The sequence below is a fragment of the Schistocerca piceifrons genome, unplaced genomic scaffold (genome assembly GCF_021461385.2).
Source record: "Schistocerca piceifrons isolate TAMUIC-IGC-003096 unplaced genomic scaffold, iqSchPice1.1 HiC_scaffold_575, whole genome shotgun sequence".
Taxonomy (NCBI): Eukaryota; Metazoa; Arthropoda; class Insecta; order Orthoptera; family Acrididae; genus Schistocerca; species Schistocerca piceifrons.
Window position 1 is genome coordinate 33,433 of NW_025728816.1, and position 20,859 is coordinate 54,291.

The 20,859-nt window shown below is 53.5% G+C and overlaps 53 non-coding genes across 53 annotated transcripts; all 53 read left to right on the forward strand.

Moving 5' to 3' along the window:
• The first annotated feature begins 2,815 nt into the window (after nucleotides 1-2,815).
• Trnae-cuc lies at nucleotides 2,816-2,887 on the forward strand. Its single transcript has one exon. It is a non-coding gene; the product is annotated as a tRNA-Glu (tRNA).
• Nucleotides 2,888-3,269: 382 nt separating this feature from the next.
• Nucleotides 3,270-3,341, forward strand: Trnah-gug. The gene has a single exon. It is a non-coding gene; the product is annotated as a tRNA-His (tRNA).
• A 287-nt stretch (nucleotides 3,342-3,628) lies between these two features.
• Trnal-aag lies at nucleotides 3,629-3,710 on the forward strand. Its single transcript has one exon. It is a non-coding gene; the product is annotated as a tRNA-Leu (tRNA).
• Nucleotides 3,711-3,790: 80 nt separating this feature from the next.
• Trnal-cag lies at nucleotides 3,791-3,872 on the forward strand. The gene has a single exon. It is a non-coding gene; the product is annotated as a tRNA-Leu (tRNA).
• A 278-nt stretch (nucleotides 3,873-4,150) lies between these two features.
• Nucleotides 4,151-4,222, forward strand: Trnae-cuc. The gene has a single exon. It is a non-coding gene; the product is annotated as a tRNA-Glu (tRNA).
• Nucleotides 4,223-4,604: 382 nt separating this feature from the next.
• On the forward strand, nucleotides 4,605-4,676 carry Trnah-gug. Its single transcript has one exon. It is a non-coding gene; the product is annotated as a tRNA-His (tRNA).
• Nucleotides 4,677-4,963: 287 nt separating this feature from the next.
• Trnal-aag lies at nucleotides 4,964-5,045 on the forward strand. Its single transcript has one exon. It is a non-coding gene; the product is annotated as a tRNA-Leu (tRNA).
• An 80-nt stretch (nucleotides 5,046-5,125) lies between these two features.
• On the forward strand, nucleotides 5,126-5,207 carry Trnal-cag. Its single transcript has one exon. It is a non-coding gene; the product is annotated as a tRNA-Leu (tRNA).
• Nucleotides 5,208-5,485: 278 nt separating this feature from the next.
• Nucleotides 5,486-5,557, forward strand: Trnae-cuc. Its single transcript has one exon. It is a non-coding gene; the product is annotated as a tRNA-Glu (tRNA).
• A 382-nt stretch (nucleotides 5,558-5,939) lies between these two features.
• On the forward strand, nucleotides 5,940-6,011 carry Trnah-gug. The gene has a single exon. It is a non-coding gene; the product is annotated as a tRNA-His (tRNA).
• Nucleotides 6,012-6,298: 287 nt separating this feature from the next.
• On the forward strand, nucleotides 6,299-6,380 carry Trnal-aag. The gene has a single exon. It is a non-coding gene; the product is annotated as a tRNA-Leu (tRNA).
• An 80-nt stretch (nucleotides 6,381-6,460) lies between these two features.
• On the forward strand, nucleotides 6,461-6,542 carry Trnal-cag. Its single transcript has one exon. It is a non-coding gene; the product is annotated as a tRNA-Leu (tRNA).
• Nucleotides 6,543-6,820: 278 nt separating this feature from the next.
• Nucleotides 6,821-6,892, forward strand: Trnae-cuc. Its single transcript has one exon. It is a non-coding gene; the product is annotated as a tRNA-Glu (tRNA).
• Nucleotides 6,893-7,274: 382 nt separating this feature from the next.
• Nucleotides 7,275-7,346, forward strand: Trnah-gug. Its single transcript has one exon. It is a non-coding gene; the product is annotated as a tRNA-His (tRNA).
• A 287-nt stretch (nucleotides 7,347-7,633) lies between these two features.
• On the forward strand, nucleotides 7,634-7,715 carry Trnal-aag. The gene has a single exon. It is a non-coding gene; the product is annotated as a tRNA-Leu (tRNA).
• Nucleotides 7,716-7,795: 80 nt separating this feature from the next.
• On the forward strand, nucleotides 7,796-7,877 carry Trnal-cag. Its single transcript has one exon. It is a non-coding gene; the product is annotated as a tRNA-Leu (tRNA).
• Nucleotides 7,878-8,155: 278 nt separating this feature from the next.
• On the forward strand, nucleotides 8,156-8,227 carry Trnae-cuc. Its single transcript has one exon. It is a non-coding gene; the product is annotated as a tRNA-Glu (tRNA).
• Nucleotides 8,228-8,609: 382 nt separating this feature from the next.
• Nucleotides 8,610-8,681, forward strand: Trnah-gug. Its single transcript has one exon. It is a non-coding gene; the product is annotated as a tRNA-His (tRNA).
• Nucleotides 8,682-8,968: 287 nt separating this feature from the next.
• On the forward strand, nucleotides 8,969-9,050 carry Trnal-aag. Its single transcript has one exon. It is a non-coding gene; the product is annotated as a tRNA-Leu (tRNA).
• Nucleotides 9,051-9,130: 80 nt separating this feature from the next.
• On the forward strand, nucleotides 9,131-9,212 carry Trnal-cag. Its single transcript has one exon. It is a non-coding gene; the product is annotated as a tRNA-Leu (tRNA).
• A 303-nt stretch (nucleotides 9,213-9,515) lies between these two features.
• Nucleotides 9,516-9,587, forward strand: Trnah-gug. Its single transcript has one exon. It is a non-coding gene; the product is annotated as a tRNA-His (tRNA).
• Nucleotides 9,588-9,874: 287 nt separating this feature from the next.
• On the forward strand, nucleotides 9,875-9,956 carry Trnal-aag. Its single transcript has one exon. It is a non-coding gene; the product is annotated as a tRNA-Leu (tRNA).
• Nucleotides 9,957-10,036: 80 nt separating this feature from the next.
• On the forward strand, nucleotides 10,037-10,118 carry Trnal-cag. The gene has a single exon. It is a non-coding gene; the product is annotated as a tRNA-Leu (tRNA).
• A 278-nt stretch (nucleotides 10,119-10,396) lies between these two features.
• Nucleotides 10,397-10,468, forward strand: Trnae-cuc. The gene has a single exon. It is a non-coding gene; the product is annotated as a tRNA-Glu (tRNA).
• A 382-nt stretch (nucleotides 10,469-10,850) lies between these two features.
• On the forward strand, nucleotides 10,851-10,922 carry Trnah-gug. Its single transcript has one exon. It is a non-coding gene; the product is annotated as a tRNA-His (tRNA).
• A 287-nt stretch (nucleotides 10,923-11,209) lies between these two features.
• On the forward strand, nucleotides 11,210-11,291 carry Trnal-aag. The gene has a single exon. It is a non-coding gene; the product is annotated as a tRNA-Leu (tRNA).
• An 80-nt stretch (nucleotides 11,292-11,371) lies between these two features.
• Trnal-cag lies at nucleotides 11,372-11,453 on the forward strand. Its single transcript has one exon. It is a non-coding gene; the product is annotated as a tRNA-Leu (tRNA).
• A 278-nt stretch (nucleotides 11,454-11,731) lies between these two features.
• Trnae-cuc lies at nucleotides 11,732-11,803 on the forward strand. The gene has a single exon. It is a non-coding gene; the product is annotated as a tRNA-Glu (tRNA).
• Nucleotides 11,804-12,174: 371 nt separating this feature from the next.
• Nucleotides 12,175-12,246, forward strand: Trnah-gug. Its single transcript has one exon. It is a non-coding gene; the product is annotated as a tRNA-His (tRNA).
• Nucleotides 12,247-12,695: 449 nt separating this feature from the next.
• Nucleotides 12,696-12,777, forward strand: Trnal-cag. Its single transcript has one exon. It is a non-coding gene; the product is annotated as a tRNA-Leu (tRNA).
• Nucleotides 12,778-13,055: 278 nt separating this feature from the next.
• Nucleotides 13,056-13,127, forward strand: Trnae-cuc. The gene has a single exon. It is a non-coding gene; the product is annotated as a tRNA-Glu (tRNA).
• Nucleotides 13,128-13,509: 382 nt separating this feature from the next.
• On the forward strand, nucleotides 13,510-13,581 carry Trnah-gug. Its single transcript has one exon. It is a non-coding gene; the product is annotated as a tRNA-His (tRNA).
• A 287-nt stretch (nucleotides 13,582-13,868) lies between these two features.
• Trnal-aag lies at nucleotides 13,869-13,950 on the forward strand. Its single transcript has one exon. It is a non-coding gene; the product is annotated as a tRNA-Leu (tRNA).
• An 80-nt stretch (nucleotides 13,951-14,030) lies between these two features.
• On the forward strand, nucleotides 14,031-14,112 carry Trnal-cag. The gene has a single exon. It is a non-coding gene; the product is annotated as a tRNA-Leu (tRNA).
• Nucleotides 14,113-14,390: 278 nt separating this feature from the next.
• Nucleotides 14,391-14,462, forward strand: Trnae-cuc. The gene has a single exon. It is a non-coding gene; the product is annotated as a tRNA-Glu (tRNA).
• Nucleotides 14,463-14,833: 371 nt separating this feature from the next.
• Nucleotides 14,834-14,905, forward strand: Trnah-gug. Its single transcript has one exon. It is a non-coding gene; the product is annotated as a tRNA-His (tRNA).
• A 287-nt stretch (nucleotides 14,906-15,192) lies between these two features.
• On the forward strand, nucleotides 15,193-15,274 carry Trnal-aag. The gene has a single exon. It is a non-coding gene; the product is annotated as a tRNA-Leu (tRNA).
• Nucleotides 15,275-15,354: 80 nt separating this feature from the next.
• On the forward strand, nucleotides 15,355-15,436 carry Trnal-cag. The gene has a single exon. It is a non-coding gene; the product is annotated as a tRNA-Leu (tRNA).
• A 278-nt stretch (nucleotides 15,437-15,714) lies between these two features.
• On the forward strand, nucleotides 15,715-15,786 carry Trnae-cuc. The gene has a single exon. It is a non-coding gene; the product is annotated as a tRNA-Glu (tRNA).
• A 382-nt stretch (nucleotides 15,787-16,168) lies between these two features.
• Trnah-gug lies at nucleotides 16,169-16,240 on the forward strand. Its single transcript has one exon. It is a non-coding gene; the product is annotated as a tRNA-His (tRNA).
• A 287-nt stretch (nucleotides 16,241-16,527) lies between these two features.
• On the forward strand, nucleotides 16,528-16,609 carry Trnal-aag. Its single transcript has one exon. It is a non-coding gene; the product is annotated as a tRNA-Leu (tRNA).
• An 80-nt stretch (nucleotides 16,610-16,689) lies between these two features.
• Trnal-cag lies at nucleotides 16,690-16,771 on the forward strand. The gene has a single exon. It is a non-coding gene; the product is annotated as a tRNA-Leu (tRNA).
• A 278-nt stretch (nucleotides 16,772-17,049) lies between these two features.
• On the forward strand, nucleotides 17,050-17,121 carry Trnae-cuc. The gene has a single exon. It is a non-coding gene; the product is annotated as a tRNA-Glu (tRNA).
• Nucleotides 17,122-17,492: 371 nt separating this feature from the next.
• Trnah-gug lies at nucleotides 17,493-17,564 on the forward strand. The gene has a single exon. It is a non-coding gene; the product is annotated as a tRNA-His (tRNA).
• Nucleotides 17,565-17,851: 287 nt separating this feature from the next.
• Nucleotides 17,852-17,933, forward strand: Trnal-aag. Its single transcript has one exon. It is a non-coding gene; the product is annotated as a tRNA-Leu (tRNA).
• An 80-nt stretch (nucleotides 17,934-18,013) lies between these two features.
• Trnal-cag lies at nucleotides 18,014-18,095 on the forward strand. Its single transcript has one exon. It is a non-coding gene; the product is annotated as a tRNA-Leu (tRNA).
• Nucleotides 18,096-18,373: 278 nt separating this feature from the next.
• Trnae-cuc lies at nucleotides 18,374-18,445 on the forward strand. The gene has a single exon. It is a non-coding gene; the product is annotated as a tRNA-Glu (tRNA).
• A 382-nt stretch (nucleotides 18,446-18,827) lies between these two features.
• Nucleotides 18,828-18,899, forward strand: Trnah-gug. The gene has a single exon. It is a non-coding gene; the product is annotated as a tRNA-His (tRNA).
• A 287-nt stretch (nucleotides 18,900-19,186) lies between these two features.
• Nucleotides 19,187-19,268, forward strand: Trnal-aag. Its single transcript has one exon. It is a non-coding gene; the product is annotated as a tRNA-Leu (tRNA).
• An 80-nt stretch (nucleotides 19,269-19,348) lies between these two features.
• Nucleotides 19,349-19,430, forward strand: Trnal-cag. Its single transcript has one exon. It is a non-coding gene; the product is annotated as a tRNA-Leu (tRNA).
• Nucleotides 19,431-19,708: 278 nt separating this feature from the next.
• Nucleotides 19,709-19,780, forward strand: Trnae-cuc. Its single transcript has one exon. It is a non-coding gene; the product is annotated as a tRNA-Glu (tRNA).
• A 371-nt stretch (nucleotides 19,781-20,151) lies between these two features.
• Trnah-gug lies at nucleotides 20,152-20,223 on the forward strand. Its single transcript has one exon. It is a non-coding gene; the product is annotated as a tRNA-His (tRNA).
• Nucleotides 20,224-20,672: 449 nt separating this feature from the next.
• On the forward strand, nucleotides 20,673-20,754 carry Trnal-cag. The gene has a single exon. It is a non-coding gene; the product is annotated as a tRNA-Leu (tRNA).
• The last annotated feature ends 105 nt before the right edge of the window (nucleotides 20,755-20,859 follow it).

The window sequence follows — 20,859 nt, forward strand, 5'->3', positions numbered from 1 at the left end:
GGATTAGTCTCAATGGATTTTTGTCGGAACCTGTTCCGCTCTGCTGTTCAGTCAAACAAGGGTGCCCTCTGTCAATGGCGCTTTACGCAATTTCCTTAGATCCTTTGTTGCGTAAGTTGCACAGTGTTTGTAGGGGAATACGTATTGGGGATGCGAAGCACGTTTGTCGCGCTTATGCTGACGACCTTGGTCTCTTGGTGTCCTCGGCTACCGACTTTGATACAATACGCGCTGTTCTTACACAGTATGAACGTGCATCCGGTGCGAGCATCAATACCCGTAAGACGGTTTTTCTGCCTATTTATGCAGCGACACGTGGCTTCAAACGCCCATGGTTTACAGTGAAGCAGGAACACAAGATTTTGGGTGTTCGCTTTCAAGCCAATCTGTTACAGACTGCGTCCTACAACTGGCGTATTGTCTTAAATGGCATACGAGCTATGGCTAGCCTGTCCGCTACTCGCACCCTTGCATTAACACAGCGGGTGATTTTAATAAATGTTTTCTTGCTCAGCAAAGCCTGGTACCTCGCACAATTATTTCAGGTACCCAAGAATTTGGGTAGAGCCATAACACAGGCAGTCTATTGGCTACTGTGGCGGGGACATATTTTCAAGGTGTCTTACGAAATATGTACTTTACCGCGCGAACAGGGTGGGCTCGGGCTCATTCATTTTGCTATGAAAGCCGCAGCGTTGCTCCTTCATCGGACGAGCGTCATTATTGAACAGGATCCGTCGAGCCCCACAGCTATTCTGTTCGCTATTCATCGTCCACTATCTGACGTAGCACCTCTAGACCCGACTACAATACCGTTTCAGCTGCGTTATGTTCGAGAATACTACATTCAAAAAAGTTATCTCGCCGCCGACGTACTCGACCCTCGCACACGGACTGTGAAACGTGTCTACCAGGGACTAAGAGGACGGCCAGTCGGTAATAAGATGGAGGCGCGCTACCCGCGATCTGCGTGGAGGGCGGTGTGGGCTCATGTTCACGCTCCCTTCCTGTCAGCGGACGTCAGCAGCTTTTGGTACCAAGTGGTTAACCGAATTCTGCCCACCAACGAAAAGCTGCGCCGCATTCACTTATCTCCATCGAGCTTGTGTGAAGACTGTCGCCAAGACGACACCTTAGAACATCGTTTCGTGTGCCTGAGGTCACAGTCGGCTTGGAACATTGCCGTCAGGATGCTCGCACTTATCAACCGGACCAGCGCTGCCGCCTTTTCTGCGGACACGGCATTGATCCCGGACTTCAACCCATATCCGCATACGCAGCGTGCCGCCACTGCGTGGATCGTGGCTCACACTGTGTTCGCCCTCCTGCAATTGCGACTTACGGACGACTATGCCTATCTGGTTTATTTGTCCACGCAACATGACCTCACTAAAACCAGGAAAGACTATGACAAAATCTTTGCCAATTTTCTGCACATTGCACTCGCATTTGCCCACGACAAACTGTTGTAAGCAACACTTCACTGCTGCGACTTTTCTTTACTTCTGTGTTTTGCATTGTCTCCGGGCCTGGATACATAGTTAATGCAAATTGAATACTACAGGAACAGTGAATCATTCAACAAGTACGATGCTTACGCTTGTGCCGGACTGCAACGTGGAAACGACGACGAAAAGTTTAACACAGTTTTATCCTGTGTTCGTGTGTGTTTGTGTTTCGTTGTGGTTTAGTGATTTCTTTATGTTTTTATTTATTTTTTTTTTTTTTACACCGTCTGGTTCCTCCGTCATCGGCGTACATTCAAGGATGCGTTACGCACCGCGCTGCCACGGAGATTGTTTGGTTTTCAAGAAAAGAGGATTTTTTACTTTCTTTTTCTTACGTCGGAGAGGATTGTGTTTTCCTTCTCGTTTTCCGCCGGACAGTTTTCGGAAAGTTCGGGAGTCTACTCATTCCTTTGACATGTGTGGATACTTTTAAATTTTTGTGACTTTTTTCATTACTTATTTTAATGGCCGCTCCGAAGCATTTTGAACAACAAATCATGGGACGTGTGAAGGGTGTTCCTTCCCTGTGACTGAGAGGACTAACTCAGGCAGTTTTGATTTTTTATTCTTTTTTTCCAATTTTATTCTTTCCTTTACTGAATTTAGGTGGACAGCGCCTTATGCGCTGTTATTCTTTCATTTTTTATTTTAAGGCGTGTAGGCGCAAAGCTACTGCTTGCAGTCATTATAGGCCTGCACTTTCACTTCAAGAGGTTTTAGTTTTCCTTCGATGCTTCGTTCGCGGTGAACAGCCACAAGAAACATTCCTCAAAGCAATCCAGTATCTCCGATTTCATCACTTCATCTTGAACACCAACGTCTTCCAAGGAACCATACCGAGAAGTTTACGGTTTTCAACTGAATGGACAGTGCAACAATTCGTCTTTTCTGTTTGCAAGCAGCACCGTTTTATTTTATAGCTGAAGAAGCTCGCCGAAGAAGGCAAAATTGGAGAGCGCAAGGCCGGGCTATAAGGGGAGTTGGGAGGCCCGAAAAAAAAAAAAAAAAAAAAAAAAAAAAAAGCTGCCAATGTTTTCTGTCTCGGAAGCCGTAGCACTGATTACCCGCGACGAAAACAGCGCGGCAAGCCGTGAGCGTCTCTTTCTTAAATTGTCGTAGCAGCACAGTGCGTGGTGCAACGACAGGATTCACAGGCGCAGTTTGGTGTCACGATTGCTGGCGTTCGTCTCCACGAAATGTGTCCAGAGCACGACGTTCTATAAAGTGGAAACGCTAATTTTTGCCGTTGTCGTCAAGTAGATTGTGTATAGCTTGCTGTGTTCGCAGGAGGAGCCCTGGCGTCGTTATCCGGTGTGGTCTAGTGGCTAGGATACCTGGCTCTCACCCAGGAGGCCCGGGTTCGATTCCCGGTACCGGAAATGCGCATTTTGTTGCTCCTCTTATGCGACTTGTCCCGACTTAGCTCGACTGACGCTCCGCTGACGCTTGCAGAAAACTACGTTAAGTACGATTCGTGGTGACAAGTGACGGCGAGAGCGATGCGACATGTATCCACCTCTTATCGAGGCACCTACCTGTGGTCAACAGAGCTGGAGGACTGCAAGACATTGCCACGGGGGTTGAATGCAGCTAACCACACTGCTTAGTGTCCTAACAGCGCAGACACGTTCGCTTGCCAGTATACATGTAATGGAGACCGCGTCTGACACAGCTGTGGGGAGACACAGTGGTGTGTGGGCTGAGCTTTGCTGTGCATCGCCACTTGCAGTCGCGAGAACTGCTCTCGGCGGTGCTTCCGTGGCCGTGATCGTCTAGTGGTTAGGACATTGCGTTGTGGCCGCAATAACCCAGGTTCGAATCCTGGTCACGGCAAATTTTAAAGTTTTGCCTTGCTGTCGCTGCAGTGACGATTGTGACTCAGTGTTTGAAATCACAGTGCCCTCTTCATTTTTCACTCATGTTCCGCAGGCTGCAGGTGGCACTACCAGTTCATTATCAACACGCAATGCCGCCGCACCAGAGCGCGGGCAGCTGCCTGTGTAGTTAATCTCTATTCGAAAAGGGCAGTTGTTTGAGGTGCAATGGATGAGCAGCCAGTTGCAGCAGAACAGGGAGCTGTGTCGCGCACTGTTTCCACAAAAGCGAAGAACACTGACGCAGGTAGCGTGGCCGAGCGGTCTAAGGCGCTGGTTTAAGGCACCAGTCTCTTCGGAGGCGTGGGTTCGAATCCCACCGCTGCCAATTTTTACTTCTCGTTTTTGTGCCATTGCGGTGTGGTCTCGTGGGTAAGAACGCAGCTCCTGTGACCGCCGTGGCGCGTAGGTAGCGTGGCCGAGCGGTCTAAGGCGCTGGTTTCAGGCACCAGTCTCTTCGGAGGCGTGGGTTCGAATCCCACCGCTGCCAATGTTTTCTGTCTCGGAAGCCGTAGCACTGATTACCCGCGACGAAAACAGCGCGGCAAGCCGTGAGCGTCTCTTTCTTAAATTGTCGTAGCAGCACAGTGCGTGGTGCAACGACAGGATTCACAGGCGCAGTTTGGTGTCACGATTGCTGGCGTTCGTCTCCACGAAATGTGTCCAGAGCACGACGTTCTATAAAGTGGAAACGCTAATTTTTGCCGTTGTCGTCAAGTAGATTGTGTATAGCTTGCTGTGTTCGCAGGAGGAGCCCTGGCGTCGTTATCCGGTGTGGTCTAGTGGCTAGGATACCTGGCTCTCACCCAGGAGGCCCGGGTTCGATTCCCGGTACCGGAAATGCGCATTTTGTTGCTCCTCTTATGCGACTTGTCCCGACTTAGCTCGACTGACGCTCCGCTGACGCTTGCAGAAAACTACGTTAAGTACGATTCGTGGTGACAAGTGACGGCGAGAGCGATGCGACATGTATCCACCTCTTATCGAGGCACCTACCTGTGGTCAACAGAGCTGGAGGACTGCAAGACATTGCCACGGGGGTTGAATGCAGCTAACCACACTGCTTAGTGTCCTAACAGCGCAGACACGTTCGCTTGCCAGTATACATGTAATGGAGACCGCGTCTGACACAGCTGTGGGGAGACACAGTGGTGTGTGGGCTGAGCTTTGCTGTGCATCGCCACTTGCAGTCGCGAGAACTGCTCTCGGCGGTGCTTCCGTGGCCGTGATCGTCTAGTGGTTAGGACATTGCGTTGTGGCCGCAATAACCCAGGTTCGAATCCTGGTCACGGCAAATTTTAAAGTTTTGCCTTGCTGTCGCTGCAGTGACGATTGTGACTCAGTGTTTGAAATCACAGTGCCCTCTTCATTTTTCACTCATGTTCCGCAGGCTGCAGGTGGCACTACCAGTTCATTATCAACACGCAATGCCGCCGCACCAGAGCGCGGGCAGCTGCCTGTGTAGTTAATCTCTATTCGAAAAGGGCAGTTGTTTGAGGTGCAATGGATGAGCAGCCAGTTGCAGCAGAACAGGGAGCTGTGTCGCGCACTGTTTCCACAAAAGCGAAGAACACTGACGCAGGTAGCGTGGCCGAGCGGTCTAAGGCGCTGGTTTAAGGCACCAGTCTCTTCGGAGGCGTGGGTTCGAATCCCACCGCTGCCAATTTTTACTTCTCGTTTTTGTGCCATTGCGGTGTGGTCTCGTGGGTAAGAACGCAGCTCCTGTGACCGCCGTGGCGCGTAGGTAGCGTGGCCGAGCGGTCTAAGGCGCTGGTTTCAGGCACCAGTCTCTTCGGAGGCGTGGGTTCGAATCCCACCGCTGCCAATGTTTTCTGTCTCGGAAGCCGTAGCACTGATTACCCGCGACGAAAACAGCGCGGCAAGCCGTGAGCGTCTCTTTCTTAAATTGTCGTAGCAGCACAGTGCGTGGTGCAACGACAGGATTCACAGGCGCAGTTTGGTGTCACGATTGCTGGCGTTCGTCTCCACGAAATGTGTCCAGAGCACGACGTTCTATAAAGTGGAAACGCTAATTTTTGCCGTTGTCGTCAAGTAGATTGTGTATAGCTTGCTGTGTTCGCAGGAGGAGCCCTGGCGTCGTTATCCGGTGTGGTCTAGTGGCTAGGATACCTGGCTCTCACCCAGGAGGCCCGGGTTCGATTCCCGGTACCGGAAATGCGCATTTTGTTGCTCCTCTTATGCGACTTGTCCCGACTTAGCTCGACTGACGCTCCGCTGACGCTTGCAGAAAACTACGTTAAGTACGATTCGTGGTGACAAGTGACGGCGAGAGCGATGCGACATGTATCCACCTCTTATCGAGGCACCTACCTGTGGTCAACAGAGCTGGAGGACTGCAAGACATTGCCACGGGGGTTGAATGCAGCTAACCACACTGCTTAGTGTCCTAACAGCGCAGACACGTTCGCTTGCCAGTATACATGTAATGGAGACCGCGTCTGACACAGCTGTGGGGAGACACAGTGGTGTGTGGGCTGAGCTTTGCTGTGCATCGCCACTTGCAGTCGCGAGAACTGCTCTCGGCGGTGCTTCCGTGGCCGTGATCGTCTAGTGGTTAGGACATTGCGTTGTGGCCGCAATAACCCAGGTTCGAATCCTGGTCACGGCAAATTTTAAAGTTTTGCCTTGCTGTCGCTGCAGTGACGATTGTGACTCAGTGTTTGAAATCACAGTGCCCTCTTCATTTTTCACTCATGTTCCGCAGGCTGCAGGTGGCACTACCAGTTCATTATCAACACGCAATGCCGCCGCACCAGAGCGCGGGCAGCTGCCTGTGTAGTTAATCTCTATTCGAAAAGGGCAGTTGTTTGAGGTGCAATGGATGAGCAGCCAGTTGCAGCAGAACAGGGAGCTGTGTCGCGCACTGTTTCCACAAAAGCGAAGAACACTGACGCAGGTAGCGTGGCCGAGCGGTCTAAGGCGCTGGTTTAAGGCACCAGTCTCTTCGGAGGCGTGGGTTCGAATCCCACCGCTGCCAATTTTTACTTCTCGTTTTTGTGCCATTGCGGTGTGGTCTCGTGGGTAAGAACGCAGCTCCTGTGACCGCCGTGGCGCGTAGGTAGCGTGGCCGAGCGGTCTAAGGCGCTGGTTTCAGGCACCAGTCTCTTCGGAGGCGTGGGTTCGAATCCCACCGCTGCCAATGTTTTCTGTCTCGGAAGCCGTAGCACTGATTACCCGCGACGAAAACAGCGCGGCAAGCCGTGAGCGTCTCTTTCTTAAATTGTCGTAGCAGCACAGTGCGTGGTGCAACGACAGGATTCACAGGCGCAGTTTGGTGTCACGATTGCTGGCGTTCGTCTCCACGAAATGTGTCCAGAGCACGACGTTCTATAAAGTGGAAACGCTAATTTTTGCCGTTGTCGTCAAGTAGATTGTGTATAGCTTGCTGTGTTCGCAGGAGGAGCCCTGGCGTCGTTATCCGGTGTGGTCTAGTGGCTAGGATACCTGGCTCTCACCCAGGAGGCCCGGGTTCGATTCCCGGTACCGGAAATGCGCATTTTGTTGCTCCTCTTATGCGACTTGTCCCGACTTAGCTCGACTGACGCTCCGCTGACGCTTGCAGAAAACTACGTTAAGTACGATTCGTGGTGACAAGTGACGGCGAGAGCGATGCGACATGTATCCACCTCTTATCGAGGCACCTACCTGTGGTCAACAGAGCTGGAGGACTGCAAGACATTGCCACGGGGGTTGAATGCAGCTAACCACACTGCTTAGTGTCCTAACAGCGCAGACACGTTCGCTTGCCAGTATACATGTAATGGAGACCGCGTCTGACACAGCTGTGGGGAGACACAGTGGTGTGTGGGCTGAGCTTTGCTGTGCATCGCCACTTGCAGTCGCGAGAACTGCTCTCGGCGGTGCTTCCGTGGCCGTGATCGTCTAGTGGTTAGGACATTGCGTTGTGGCCGCAATAACCCAGGTTCGAATCCTGGTCACGGCAAATTTTAAAGTTTTGCCTTGCTGTCGCTGCAGTGACGATTGTGACTCAGTGTTTGAAATCACAGTGCCCTCTTCATTTTTCACTCATGTTCCGCAGGCTGCAGGTGGCACTACCAGTTCATTATCAACACGCAATGCCGCCGCACCAGAGCGCGGGCAGCTGCCTGTGTAGTTAATCTCTATTCGAAAAGGGCAGTTGTTTGAGGTGCAATGGATGAGCAGCCAGTTGCAGCAGAACAGGGAGCTGTGTCGCGCACTGTTTCCACAAAAGCGAAGAACACTGACGCAGGTAGCGTGGCCGAGCGGTCTAAGGCGCTGGTTTAAGGCACCAGTCTCTTCGGAGGCGTGGGTTCGAATCCCACCGCTGCCAATTTTTACTTCTCGTTTTTGTGCCATTGCGGTGTGGTCTCGTGGGTAAGAACGCAGCTCCTGTGACCGCCGTGGCGCGTAGGTAGCGTGGCCGAGCGGTCTAAGGCGCTGGTTTCAGGCACCAGTCTCTTCGGAGGCGTGGGTTCGAATCCCACCGCTGCCAATGTTTTCTGTCTCGGAAGCCGTAGCACTGATTACCCGCGACGAAAACAGCGCGGCAAGCCGTGAGCGTCTCTTTCTTAAATTGTCGTAGCAGCACAGTGCGTGGTGCAACGACAGGATTCACAGGCGCAGTTTGGTGTCACGATTGCTGGCGTTCGTCTCCACGAAATGTGTCCAGAGCACGACGTTCTATAAAGTGGAAACGCTAATTTTTGCCGTTGTCGTCAAGTAGATTGTGTATAGCTTGCTGTGTTCGCAGGAGGAGCCCTGGCGTCGTTATCCGGTGTGGTCTAGTGGCTAGGATACCTGGCTCTCACCCAGGAGGCCCGGGTTCGATTCCCGGTACCGGAAATGCGCATTTTGTTGCTCCTCTTATGCGACTTGTCCCGACTTAGCTCGACTGACGCTCCGCTGACGCTTGCAGAAAACTACGTTAAGTACGATTCGTGGTGACAAGTGACGGCGAGAGCGATGCGACATGTATCCACCTCTTATCGAGGCACCTACCTGTGGTCAACAGAGCTGGAGGACTGCAAGACATTGCCACGGGGGTTGAATGCAGCTAACCACACTGCTTAGTGTCCTAACAGCGCAGACACGTTCGCTTGCCAGTATACATGTAATGGAGACCGCGTCTGACACAGCTGTGGGGAGACACAGTGGTGTGTGGGCTGAGCTTTGCTGTGCATCGCCACTTGCAGTCGCGAGAACTGCTCTCGGCGGTGCTTCCGTGGCCGTGATCGTCTAGTGGTTAGGACATTGCGTTGTGGCCGCAATAACCCAGGTTCGAATCCTGGTCACGGCAAATTTTAAAGTTTTGCCTTGCTGTCGCTGCAGTGACGATTGTGACTCAGTGTTTGAAATCACAGTGCCCTCTTCATTTTTCACTCATGTTCCGCAGGCTGCAGGTGGCACTACCAGTTCATTATCAACACGCAATGCCGCCGCACCAGAGCGCGGGCAGCTGCCTGTGTAGTTAATCTCTATTCGAAAAGGGCAGTTGTTTGAGGTGCAATGGATGAGCAGCCAGTTGCAGCAGAACAGGGAGCTGTGTCGCGCACTGTTTCCACAAAAGCGAAGAACACTGACGCAGGTAGCGTGGCCGAGCGGTCTAAGGCGCTGGTTTAAGGCACCAGTCTCTTCGGAGGCGTGGGTTCGAATCCCACCGCTGCCAATTTTTACTTCTCGTTTTTGTGCCATTGCGGTGTGGTCTCGTGGGTAAGAACGCAGCTCCTGTGACCGCCGTGGCGCGTAGGTAGCGTGGCCGAGCGGTCTAAGGCGCTGGTTTCAGGCACCAGTCTCTTCGGAGGCGTGGGTTCGAATCCCACCGCTGCCAATGTTTTCTGTCTCGGAAGCCGTAGCACTGATTACCCGCGACGAAAACAGCGCGGCAAGCCGTGAGCGTCTCTTTCTTAAATTGTCGTAGCAGCACAGTGCGTGGTGCAACGACAGGATTCACAGGCGCAGTTTGGTGTCACGATTGCTGGCGTTCGTCTCCACGAAATGTGTCCAGAGCACGACGTTCTATAAAGTGGAAACGCTAATTTTTGCTGTGGGGAGACACAGTGGTGTGTGGGCTGAGCTTTGCTGTGCATCGCCACTTGCAGTCGCGAGAACTGCTCTCGGCGGTGCTTCCGTGGCCGTGATCGTCTAGTGGTTAGGACATTGCGTTGTGGCCGCAATAACCCAGGTTCGAATCCTGGTCACGGCAAATTTTAAAGTTTTGCCTTGCTGTCGCTGCAGTGACGATTGTGACTCAGTGTTTGAAATCACAGTGCCCTCTTCATTTTTCACTCATGTTCCGCAGGCTGCAGGTGGCACTACCAGTTCATTATCAACACGCAATGCCGCCGCACCAGAGCGCGGGCAGCTGCCTGTGTAGTTAATCTCTATTCGAAAAGGGCAGTTGTTTGAGGTGCAATGGATGAGCAGCCAGTTGCAGCAGAACAGGGAGCTGTGTCGCGCACTGTTTCCACAAAAGCGAAGAACACTGACGCAGGTAGCGTGGCCGAGCGGTCTAAGGCGCTGGTTTAAGGCACCAGTCTCTTCGGAGGCGTGGGTTCGAATCCCACCGCTGCCAATTTTTACTTCTCGTTTTTGTGCCATTGCGGTGTGGTCTCGTGGGTAAGAACGCAGCTCCTGTGACCGCCGTGGCGCGTAGGTAGCGTGGCCGAGCGGTCTAAGGCGCTGGTTTCAGGCACCAGTCTCTTCGGAGGCGTGGGTTCGAATCCCACCGCTGCCAATGTTTTCTGTCTCGGAAGCCGTAGCACTGATTACCCGCGACGAAAACAGCGCGGCAAGCCGTGAGCGTCTCTTTCTTAAATTGTCGTAGCAGCACAGTGCGTGGTGCAACGACAGGATTCACAGGCGCAGTTTGGTGTCACGATTGCTGGCGTTCGTCTCCACGAAATGTGTCCAGAGCACGACGTTCTATAAAGTGGAAACGCTAATTTTTGCCGTTGTCGTCAAGTAGATTGTGTATAGCTTGCTGTGTTCGCTGGAGGAGCCCTGGCGTCGTTATCCGGTGTGGTCTAGTGGCTAGGATACCTGGCTCTCACCCAGAAGGCCCGGGTTCGATTCCCGGTACCGGAAATGCGCATTTTGTTGCTCCTCTTATGCGACTTGTCCCGACTTAGCTCGACTGACGCTCCGCTGACGCTTGCAGAAAACTACGTTAAGTACGATTCGTGGTGACAAGTGACGGCGAGAGCGATGCGACATGTATCCACCTCTTATCGAGGCACCTACCTGTGGTCAACAGAGCTGGAGGACTGCAAGACATTGCCACGGGGGTTGAATGCAGCTAACCACACTGCTTAGTGTCCTAACAGCGCAGACACGTTCGCTTGCCAGTATACATGTAATGGAGACCGCGTCTGACACAGCTGTGGGGAGACACAGTGGTGTGTGGGCTGAGCTTTGCTGTGCATCGCCACTTGCAGTCGCGAGAACTGCTCTCGGCGGTGCTTCCGTGGCCGTGATCGTCTAGTGGTTAGGACATTGCGTTGTGGCCGCAATAACCCAGGTTCGAATCCTGGTCACGGCAAATTTTAAAGTTTTGCCTTGCTGTCGCTGCAGTGACGATTGTGACTCAGTGTTTGAAATCACAGTGCCCTCTTCATTTTTCACTCATGTTCCGCAGGCTGCAGGTGGCACTACCAGCTCATTATCAACACGCAATGCCGCCGCACCAGAGCGCGGGCAGCTGCCTGTGTAGTTAATCTCTATTCGAAAAGGGCAGTTGTTTGAGGTGCAATGGATGAGCAGCCAGTTGCAGCAGAACAGGGAGCTGTGTCGCGCACTGTTTCCACAAAAGCGAAGAACACTGACGCAGGTAGCGTGGCCGAGCGGTCTAAGGCGCTGGTTTAAGGCACCAGTCTCTTCGGAGGCGTGGGTTCGAATCCCACCGCTGCCAATTTTTACTTCTCGTTTTTGTGCCATTGCGGTGTGGTCTCGTGGGTAAGAACGCAGCTCCTGTGACCGCCGTGGCGCGTAGGTAGCGTGGCCGAGCGGTCTAAGGCGCTGGTTTCAGGCACCAGTCTTTTCGGAGGCGTGGGTTCGAATCCCACCGCTGCCAATGTTTTCTGTCTCGGAAGCCGTAGCACTGATTACCCGCGACGAAAACAGCGCGGCAAGCCGTGAGCGTCTCTTTCTTAAATTGTCGTAGCAGCACAGTGCGTGGTGCAACGACAGGATTCACAGGCGCAGTTTGGTGTCACGATTGCTGGCGTTCGTCTCCACGAAATGTGTCCAGAGCACGACGTTCTATAAAGTGGAAACGCTAATTTTTGCCGTTGTCGTCAAGTAGATTGTGTATAGCTTGCTGTGTTCGCTGGAGGAGCCCTGGCGTCGTTATCCGGTGTGGTCTAGTGGCTAGGATACCTGGCTCTCACCCAGGAGGCCCGGGTTCGATTCCCGGTACCGGAAATGCGCATTTTGTTGCTCCTCTTATGCGACTTGTCCCGACTTAGCTCGACTGACGCTTGCAGAAAACTACGTTAAGTACGATTCGTGGTGACAAGTGACGGCGAGAGCGATGCGACATGTATCCACCTCTTATCGAGGCACCTACCTGTGGTCAACAGAGCTGGAGGACTGCAAGACATTGCCACGGGGGTTGAATGCAGCTAACCACACTGCTTAGTGTCCTAACAGCGCAGACACGTTCGCTTGCCAGTATACATGTAATGGAGACCGCGTCTGACACAGCTGTGGGGAGACACAGTGGTGTGTGGACTGAGCTTTGCTGTGCATCGCCACTTGCAGTCGCGAGAACTGCTCTCGGCGGTGCTTCCGTGGCCGTGATCGTCTAGTGGTTAGGACATTGCGTTGTGGCCGCAATAACCCAGGTTCGAATCCTGGTCACGGCAAATTTTAAAGTTTTGCCTTGCTGTCGCTGCAGTGACGATTGTGACTCAGTGTTTGAAATCACAGTGCCCTCTTCATTTTTCACTCATGTTCCGCAGGCTGCAGGTGGCACTACCAGTTCATTATCAACACGCAATGCCGCCGCACCAGAGCGCGGGCAGCTGCCTGTGTAGTTAATCTCTATTCGAAAAGGGCAGTTGTTTGAGGTGCAATGGATGAGCAGCCAGTTGCAGCAGAACAGGGAGCTGTGTCGCGCACTGTTTCCACAAAAGCGAAGAACACTGACGCAGGTAGCGTGGCCGAGCGGTCTAATTCGCTGGTTTAAGGCACCAGTCTCTTCGGAGGCGTGGGTTCGAATCCCACCGCTGCCAATTTTTACTTCTCGTTTTTGTGCCATTGCGGTGTGGTCTCGTGGGTAAGAACGCAGCTCCTGTGACCGCCGTGGCGCGTAGGTAGCGTGGCCGAGCGGTCTAAGGCGCTGGTTTCAGGCACCAGTCTCTTCGGAGGCGTGGGTTCGAATCCCACCGCTGCCAATGTTTTCTGTCTCGGAAGCCGTAGCACTGATTACCCGCGACGAAAACAGCGCGGCAAGCCGTGAGCGTCTCTTTCTTAAATTGTCGTAGCAGCACAGTGCGTGGTGCAACGACAGGATTCACAGGCGCAGTTTGGTGTCACGATTGCTGGCGTTCGTCTCCACGAAATGTGTCCAGAGCACGACGTTCTATAAAGTGGAAACGCTAATTTTTGCCGTTGTCGTCAAGTAGATTGTGTATAGCTTGCTGTGTTCGCAGGAGGAGCCCTGGCGTCGTTATCCGGTGTGGTCTAGTGGCTAGGATACCTGGCTCTCACCCAGGAGGCCCGGGTTCGATTCCCGGTACCGGAAATGCGCATTTTGTTGCTCCTCTTATGCGACTTGTCCCGACTTAGCTCGACTGACGCTCCGCTGACGCTTGCAGAAAACTACGTTAAGTACGATTCGTGGTGACAAGTGACGGCGAGAGCGATGCGACATGTATCCACCTCTTATCGAGGCACCTACCTGTGGTCAACAGAGCTGGAGGACTGCAAGACATTGCCACGGGGGTTGAATGCAGCTAACCACACTGCTTAGTGTCCTAACAGCGCAGACACGTTCGCTTGCCAGTATACATGTAATGGAGACCGCGTCTGACACAGCTGTGGGGAGACACAGTGGTGTGTGGGCTGAGCTTTGCTGTGCATCGCCACTTGCAGTCGCGAGAACTGCTCTCGGCGGTGCTTCCGTGGCCGTGATCGTCTAGTGGTTAGGACATTGCGTTGTGGCCGCAATAACCCAGGTTCGAATCCTGGTCACGGCAAATTTTAAAGTTTTGCCTTGCTGTCGCTGCAGTGACGATTGTGACTCAGTGTTTGAAATCACAGTGCCCTCTTCATTTTTCACTCATGTTCCGCAGGCTGCAGGTGGCACTACCAGTTCATTATCAACACGCAATGCCGCCGCACCAGAGCGCGGGCAGCTGCCTGTGTAGTTAATCTCTATTCGAAAAGGGCAGTTGTTTGAGGTGCAATGGATGAGCAGCCAGTTGCAGCAGAACAGGGAGCTGTGTCGCGCACTGTTTCCACAAAAGCGAAGAACACTGACGCAGGTAGCGTGGCCGAGCGGTCTAAGGCGCTGGTTTAAGGCACCAGTCTCTTCGGAGGCGTGGGTTCGAATCCCACCGCTGCCAATTTTTACTTCTCGTTTTTGTGCCATTGCGGTGTGGTCTCGTGGGTAAGAACGCAGCTCCTGTGACCGCCGTGGCGCGTAGGTAGCGTGGCCGAGCGGTCTAAGGCGCTGGTTTCAGGCACCAGTCTTTTCGGAGGCGTGGGTTCGAATCCCACCGCTGCCAATGTTTTCTGTCTCGGAAGCCGTAGCACTGATTACCCGCGACGAAAACAGCGCGGCAAGCCGTGAGCGTCTCTTTCTTAAATTGTCGTAGCAGCACAGTGCGTGGTGCAACGACAGGATTCACAGGCGCAGTTTGGTGTCACGATTGCTGGCGTTCGTCTCCACGAAATGTGTCCAGAGCACGACGTTCTATAAAGTGGAAACGCTAATTTTTGCCGTTGTCGTCAAGTAGATTGTGTATAGCTTGCTGTGTTCGCTGGAGGAGCCCTGGCGTCGTTATCCGGTGTGGTCTAGTGGCTAGGATACCTGGCTCTCACCCAGGAGGCCCGGGTTCGATTCCCGGTACCGGAAATGCGCATTTTGTTGCTCCTCTTATGCGACTTGTCCCGACTTAGCTCGACTGACGCTTGCAGAAAACTACGTTAAGTACGATTCGTGGTGACAAGTGACGGCGAGAGCGATGCGACATGTATCCACCTCTTATCGAGGCACCTACCTGTGGTCAACAGAGCTGGAGGACTGCAAGACATTGCCACGGGGGTTGAATGCAGCTAACCACACTGCTTAGTGTCCTAACAGCGCAGACACGTTCGCTTGCCAGTATACATGTAATGGAGACCGCGTCTGACACAGCTGTGGGGAGACACAGTGGTGTGTGGGCTGAGCTTTGCTGTGCATCGCCACTTGCAGTCGCGAGAACTGCTCTCGGCGGTGCTTCCGTGGCCGTGATCGTCTAGTGGTTAGGACATTGCGTTGTGGCCGCAATAACCCAGGTTCGAATCCTGGTCACGGCAAATTTTAAAGTTTTGCCTTGCTGTCGCTGCAGTGACGATTGTGACTCAGTGTTTGAAATCACAGTGCCCTCTTCATTTTTCACTCATGTTCCGCAGGCTGCAGGTGGCACTACCAGTTCATTATCAACACGCAATGCCGCCGCACCAGAGCGCGGGCAGCTGCCTGTGTAGTTAATCTCTATTCGAAAAGGGCAGTTGTTTGAGGTGCAATGGATGAGCAGCCAGTTGCAGCAGAACAGGGAGCTGTGTCGCGCACTGTTTCCACAAAAGCGAAGAACACTGACGCAGGTAGCGTGGCCGAGCGGTCTAAGGCGCTGGTTTAAGGCACCAGTCTCTTCGGAGGCGTGGGTTCGAATCCCACCGCTGCCAATTTTTACTTCTCGTTTTTGTGCCATTGCGGTGTGGTCTCGTGGGTAAGAACGCAGCTCCTGTGACCGCCGTGGCGCGTAGGTAGCGTGGCCGAGCGGTCTAAGGCGCTGGTTTCAGGCACCAGTCTCTTCGGAGGCGTGGGTTCGAATCCCACCGCTGCCAATGTTTTCTGTCTCGGAAGCCGTAGCACTGATTACCCGCGACGAAAACAGCGCGGCAAGCCGTGAGCGTCTCTTTCTTAAATTGTCGTAGCAGCACAGTGCGTGGTGCAACGACAGGATTCACAGGCGCAGTTTGGTGTCACGATTGCTGGCGTTCGTCTCCACGAAATGTGTCCAGAGCACGACGTTCTATAAGGTGGAAACGCTAATTTTTGCCGTTGTCGTCAAGTAGATTGTGTATAGCTTGCTGTGTTCGCAGGAGGAGCCCTGGCGTCGTTATCCGGTGTGGTCTAGTGGCTAGGATACCTGGCTCTCACCCAGGAGGCCCGGGTTCGATTCCCGGTACCGGAAATGCGCATTTTGTTGCTCCTCTTATGCGACTTGTCCCGACTTAGCTCGACTGACGCTCCGCTGACGCTTGCAGAAAACTACGTTAAGTACGATTCGTGGTGACAAGTGACGGCGAGAGCGATGCGACATGTATCCACCTCTTATCGAGGCACCTACCTGTGGTCAACAGAGCTGGAGGACTGCAAGACATTGCCACGGGGGTTGAATGCAGCTAACCACACTGCTTAGTGTCCTAACAGCGCAGACACGTTCGCTTGCCAGTATACATGTAATGGAGACCGCGTCTGACACAGCTGTGGGGAGACACAGTGGTGTGTGGGCTGAGCTTTGCTGTGCATCGCCACTTGCAGTCGCGAGAACTGCTCTCGGCGGTGCTTCCGTGGCCGTGATCGTCTAGTGGTTAGGACATTGCGTTGTGGCCGCAATAACCCAGGTTCGAATCCTGGTCACGGCAAATTTTAAAGTTTTGCCTTGCTGTCGCTGCAGTGACGATTGTGACTCAGTGTTTGAAATCACAGTGCCCTCTTCATTTTTCACTCATGTTCCGCAGGCTGCAGGTGGCACTACCAGTTCATTATCAACACGCAATGCCGCCGCACCAGAGCGCGGGCAGCTGCCTGTGTAGTTAATCTCTATTCGAAAAGGGCAGTTGTTTGAGGTGCAATGGATGAGCAGCCAGTTGCAGCAGAACAGGGAGCTGTGTCGCGCACTGTTTCCACAAAAGCGAAGAACACTGACGCAGGTAGCGTGGCCGAGCGGTCTAAGGCGCTGGTTTAAGGCACCAGTCTCTTCGGAGGCGTGGGTTCGAATCCCACCGCTGCCAATTTTTACTTCTCGTTTTTGTGCCATTGCGGTGTGGTCTCGTGGGTAAGAACGCAGCTCCTGTGACCGCCGTGGCGCGTAGGTAGCGTGGCCGAGCGGTCTAAGGCGCTGGTTTCAGGCACCAGTCTTTTCGGAGGCGTGGGTTCGAATCCCACCGCTGCCAATGTTTTCTGTCTCGGAAGCCGTAGCACTGATTACCCGCGACGAAAACAGCGCGGCAAGCCGTGAGCGTCTCTTTCTTAAATTGTCGTAGCAGCACAGTGCGTGGTGCAACGACAGGATTCACAGGCGCAGTTTGGTGTCACGATTGCTGGCGTTCGTCTCCACGAAATGTGTCCAGAGCACGACGTTCTATAAAGTGGAAACGCTAATTTTTGCCGTTGTCGTCAAGTAGATTGTGTATAGCTTGCTGTGTTCGCTGGAGGAGCCCTGGCGTCGTTATCCGGTGTGGTCTAGTGGCTAGGATACCTGGCTCTCACCCAGGAGGCCCGGGTTCGATTCCCGGTACCGGAAATGCGCATTTTGTTGCTCCTCTTATGCGACTTGTCCCGACTTAGCTCGACTGACGCTTGCAGAAAACTACGTTAAGTACGATTCGTGGTGACAAGTGACGGCGAGAGCGATGCGACATGTATCCACCTCTTATCGAGGCACCTACCTGTGGTCAACAGAGCTGGAGGACTGCAAGACATTGCCACGGGGGTTGAATGCAGCTAACCACACTGCTTAGTGTCCTAACAGCGCAGACACGTTCGCTTGCCAGTATACATGTAATGGAGACCGCGTCTGACACAGCTGTGGGGAGACACAGTGGTGTGTGGGCTGAGCTTTGCTGTGCATCGCCACTTGCAGTCGCGAGAACTGCTCTCGGCGGTGCTTCCGTGGCCGTGATCGTCTAGTGGTTAGGACATTGCGTTGTGGCCGCAATAACCCAGGTTCGAATCCTGGTCACGGCAAATTTTAAAGTTTTGCCTTGCTGTCGCTGCAGTGACGATTGTGACTCAGTGTTTGAAATCACAGTGCCCTCTTCATTTTTCACTCATGTTCCGCAGGCTGCAGGTGGCACTACCAGTTCATTATCAACACGCAATGCCGCCGCACCAGAGCGCGGGCAGCTGCCTGTGTAGTTAATCTCTATTCGAAAAGGGCAGTTGTTTGAGGTGCAATGGATGAGCAGCCAGTTGCAGCAGAACAGGGAGCTGTGTCGCGCACTGTTTCCACAAAAGCGAAGAACACTGACGCAGGTAGCGTGGCCGAGCGGTCTAAGGCGCTGGTTTAAGGCACCAGTCTCTTCGGAGGCGTGGGTTCGAATCCCACCGCTGCCAATTTTTACTTCTCGTTTTTGTGCCATTGCGGTGTGGTCTCGTGGGTAAGAACGCAGCTCCTGTGACCGCCGTGGCGCGTAGGTAGCGTGGCCGAGCGGTCTAAGGCGCTGGTTTCAGGCACCAGTCTCTTCGGAGGCGTGGGTTCGAATCCCACCGCTGCCAATGTTTTCTGTCTCGGAAGCCGTAGCACTGATTACCCGCGACGAAAACAGCGCGGCAAGCCGTGAGCGTCTCTTTCTTAAATTGTCGTAGCAGCACAGTGCGTGGTGCAACGACAGGATTCACAGGCGCAGTTTGGTGTCACGATTGCTGGCGTTCGTCTCCACGAAATGTGTCCAGAGCACGACGTTCTATAAAGTGGAAACGCTAATTTTTGCCGTTGTCGTCAAGTAGATTGTGTATAGCTTGCTGTGTTCGCAGGAGGAGCCCTGGCGTCGTTATCCGGTGTGGTCTAGTGGCTAGGATACCTGGCTCTCACCCAGGAGGCCCGGGTTCGATTCCCGGTACCGGAAATGCGCATTTTGTTGCTCCTCTTATGCGACTTGTCCCGACTTAGCTCGACTGACGCTCCGCTGACGCTTGCAGAAAACTACGTTAAGTACGATTCGTGGTGACAAGTGACGGCGAGAGCGATGCGACATGTATCCACCTCTTATCGAGGCACCTACCTGTGGTCAACAGAGCTGGAGGACTGCAAGGAATTGCCACGGGGGTTGAATGCAGCTAACCACACTGCTTAGTGTCCTAACAGCGCAGACACGTTCGCTTGCCAGTATACATGTAATGGAGACCGCGTCTGACACAGCTGTGGGGAGACACAGTGGTGTGTGGGCTGAGCTTTGCTGTGCATCGCCACTTGCAGTCGCGAGAACTGCTCTCGGCGGTGCTTCCGTGGCCGTGATCGTCTAGTGGTTAGGACATTGCGTTGTGGCCGCAATAACCCAGGTTCGAATCCTGGTCACGGCAAATTTTAAAGTTTTGCCTTGCTGTCGCTGCAGTGACGATTGTGACTCAGTGTTTGAAATCACAGTGCCCTCTTCATTTTTCACTCATGTTCCGCAGGCTGCAGGTGGCACTACCAGTTCATTATCAACACGCAATGCCGCCGCACCAGAGCGCGGGCAGCTGCCTGTGTAGTTAATCTCTATTCGAAAAGGGCAGTTGTTTGAGGTGCAATGGATGAGCAGCCAGTTGCAGCAGAACAGGGAGCTGTGTCGCGCACTGTTTCCACAAAAGCGAAGAACACTGACGCAGGTAGCGTGGCCGAGCGGTCTAAGGCGCTGGTTTAAGGCACCAGTCTCTTCGGAGGCGTGGGTTCGAATCCCACCGCTGCCAATTTTTACTTCTCGTTTTTGTGCCATTGCGGTGTGGTCTCGTGGGTAAGAACGCAGCTCCTGTGACCGCCGTGGCGCGTAGGTAGCGTGGCCGAGCGGTCTAAGGCGCTGGTTTCAGGCACCAGTCTTTTCGGAGGCGTGGGTTCGAATCCCACCGCTGCCAATGTTTTCTGTCTCGGAAGCCGTAGCACTGATTACCCGCGACGAAAACAGCGCGGCAAGCCGTGAGCGTCTCTTTCTTAAATTGTCGTAGCAGCACAGTGCGTGGTGCAACGACAGGATTCACAGGCGCAGTTTGGTGTCACGATTGCTGGCGTTCGTCTCCACGAAATGTGTCCAGAGCACGACGTTCTATAAAGTGGAAACGCTAATTTTTGCCGTTGTCGTCAAGTAGATTGTGTATAGCTTGCTGTGTTCGCTGGAGGAGCCCTGGCGTCGTTATCCGGTGTGGTCTAGTGGCTAGGATACCTGGCTCTCACCCAGGAGGCCCGGGTTCGATTCCCGGTACCGGAAATGCGCATTTTGTTGCTCCTCTTATGCGACTTGTCCCGACTTAGCTCGACTGACGCTTGCAGAAAACTACGTTAAGTACGATTCGTGGTGACAAGTGACGGCGAGAGCGATGCGACATGTATCCACCTCTTATCGAGGCACCTACCTGTGGTCAACAGAGCTGGAGGACTGCAAGACATTGCCACGGGGGTTGAATGCAGCTAACCACACTGCTTAGTGTCCTAACAGCGCAGACACGTTCGCTTGCCAGTATACATGTAATGGAGACCGCGTCTGACACAGCTGTGGGGAGACACAGTGGTGTGTGGACTGAGCTTTGCTGTGCATCGCCACTTGCAGTCGCGAGAACTGCTCTCGGCGGTGCTTCCGTGGCCGTGATCGTCTAGTGGTTAGGACATTGCGTTGTGGCCGCAATAACCCAGGTTCGAATCCTGGTCACGGCAAATTTTAAAGTTTTGCCTTGCTGTCGCTGCAGTGACGATTGTGACTCAGTGTTTGAAATCACAGTGCCCTCTTCATTTTTCACTCATGTTCCGCAGGCTGCAGGTGGCACTACCAGTTCATTATCAACACGCAATGCCGCCGCACCAGAGCGCGGGCAGCTGCCTGTGTAGTTAATCTCTATTCGAAAAGGGCAGTTGTTTGAGGTGCAATGGATGAGCAGCCAGTTGCAGCAGAACAGGGAGCTGTGTCGCGCACTGTTTCCACAAAAGCGAAGAACACTGACGCAGGTAGCGTGGCCGAGCGGTCTAATTCGCTGGTTTAAGGCACCAGTCTCTTCGGAGGCGTGGGTTCGAATCCCACCGCTGCCAATTTTTACTTCTCGTTTTTGTGCCATTGCGGTGTGGTCTCGTGGGTAAGAACGCAGCTCCTGTGACCGCCGTGGCGCGTAGGTAGCGTGGCCGAGCGGTCTAAGGCGCTGGTTTCAGGCACCAGTCTCTTCGGAGGCGTGGGTTCGAATCCCACCGCTGCCAATGTTTTCTGTCTCGGAAGCCGTAGCACTGATTACCCGCGACGAAAACAGCGCGGCAAGCCGTGAGCGTCTCTTTCTTAAATTGTCGTAGCAGCACAGTGCGTGG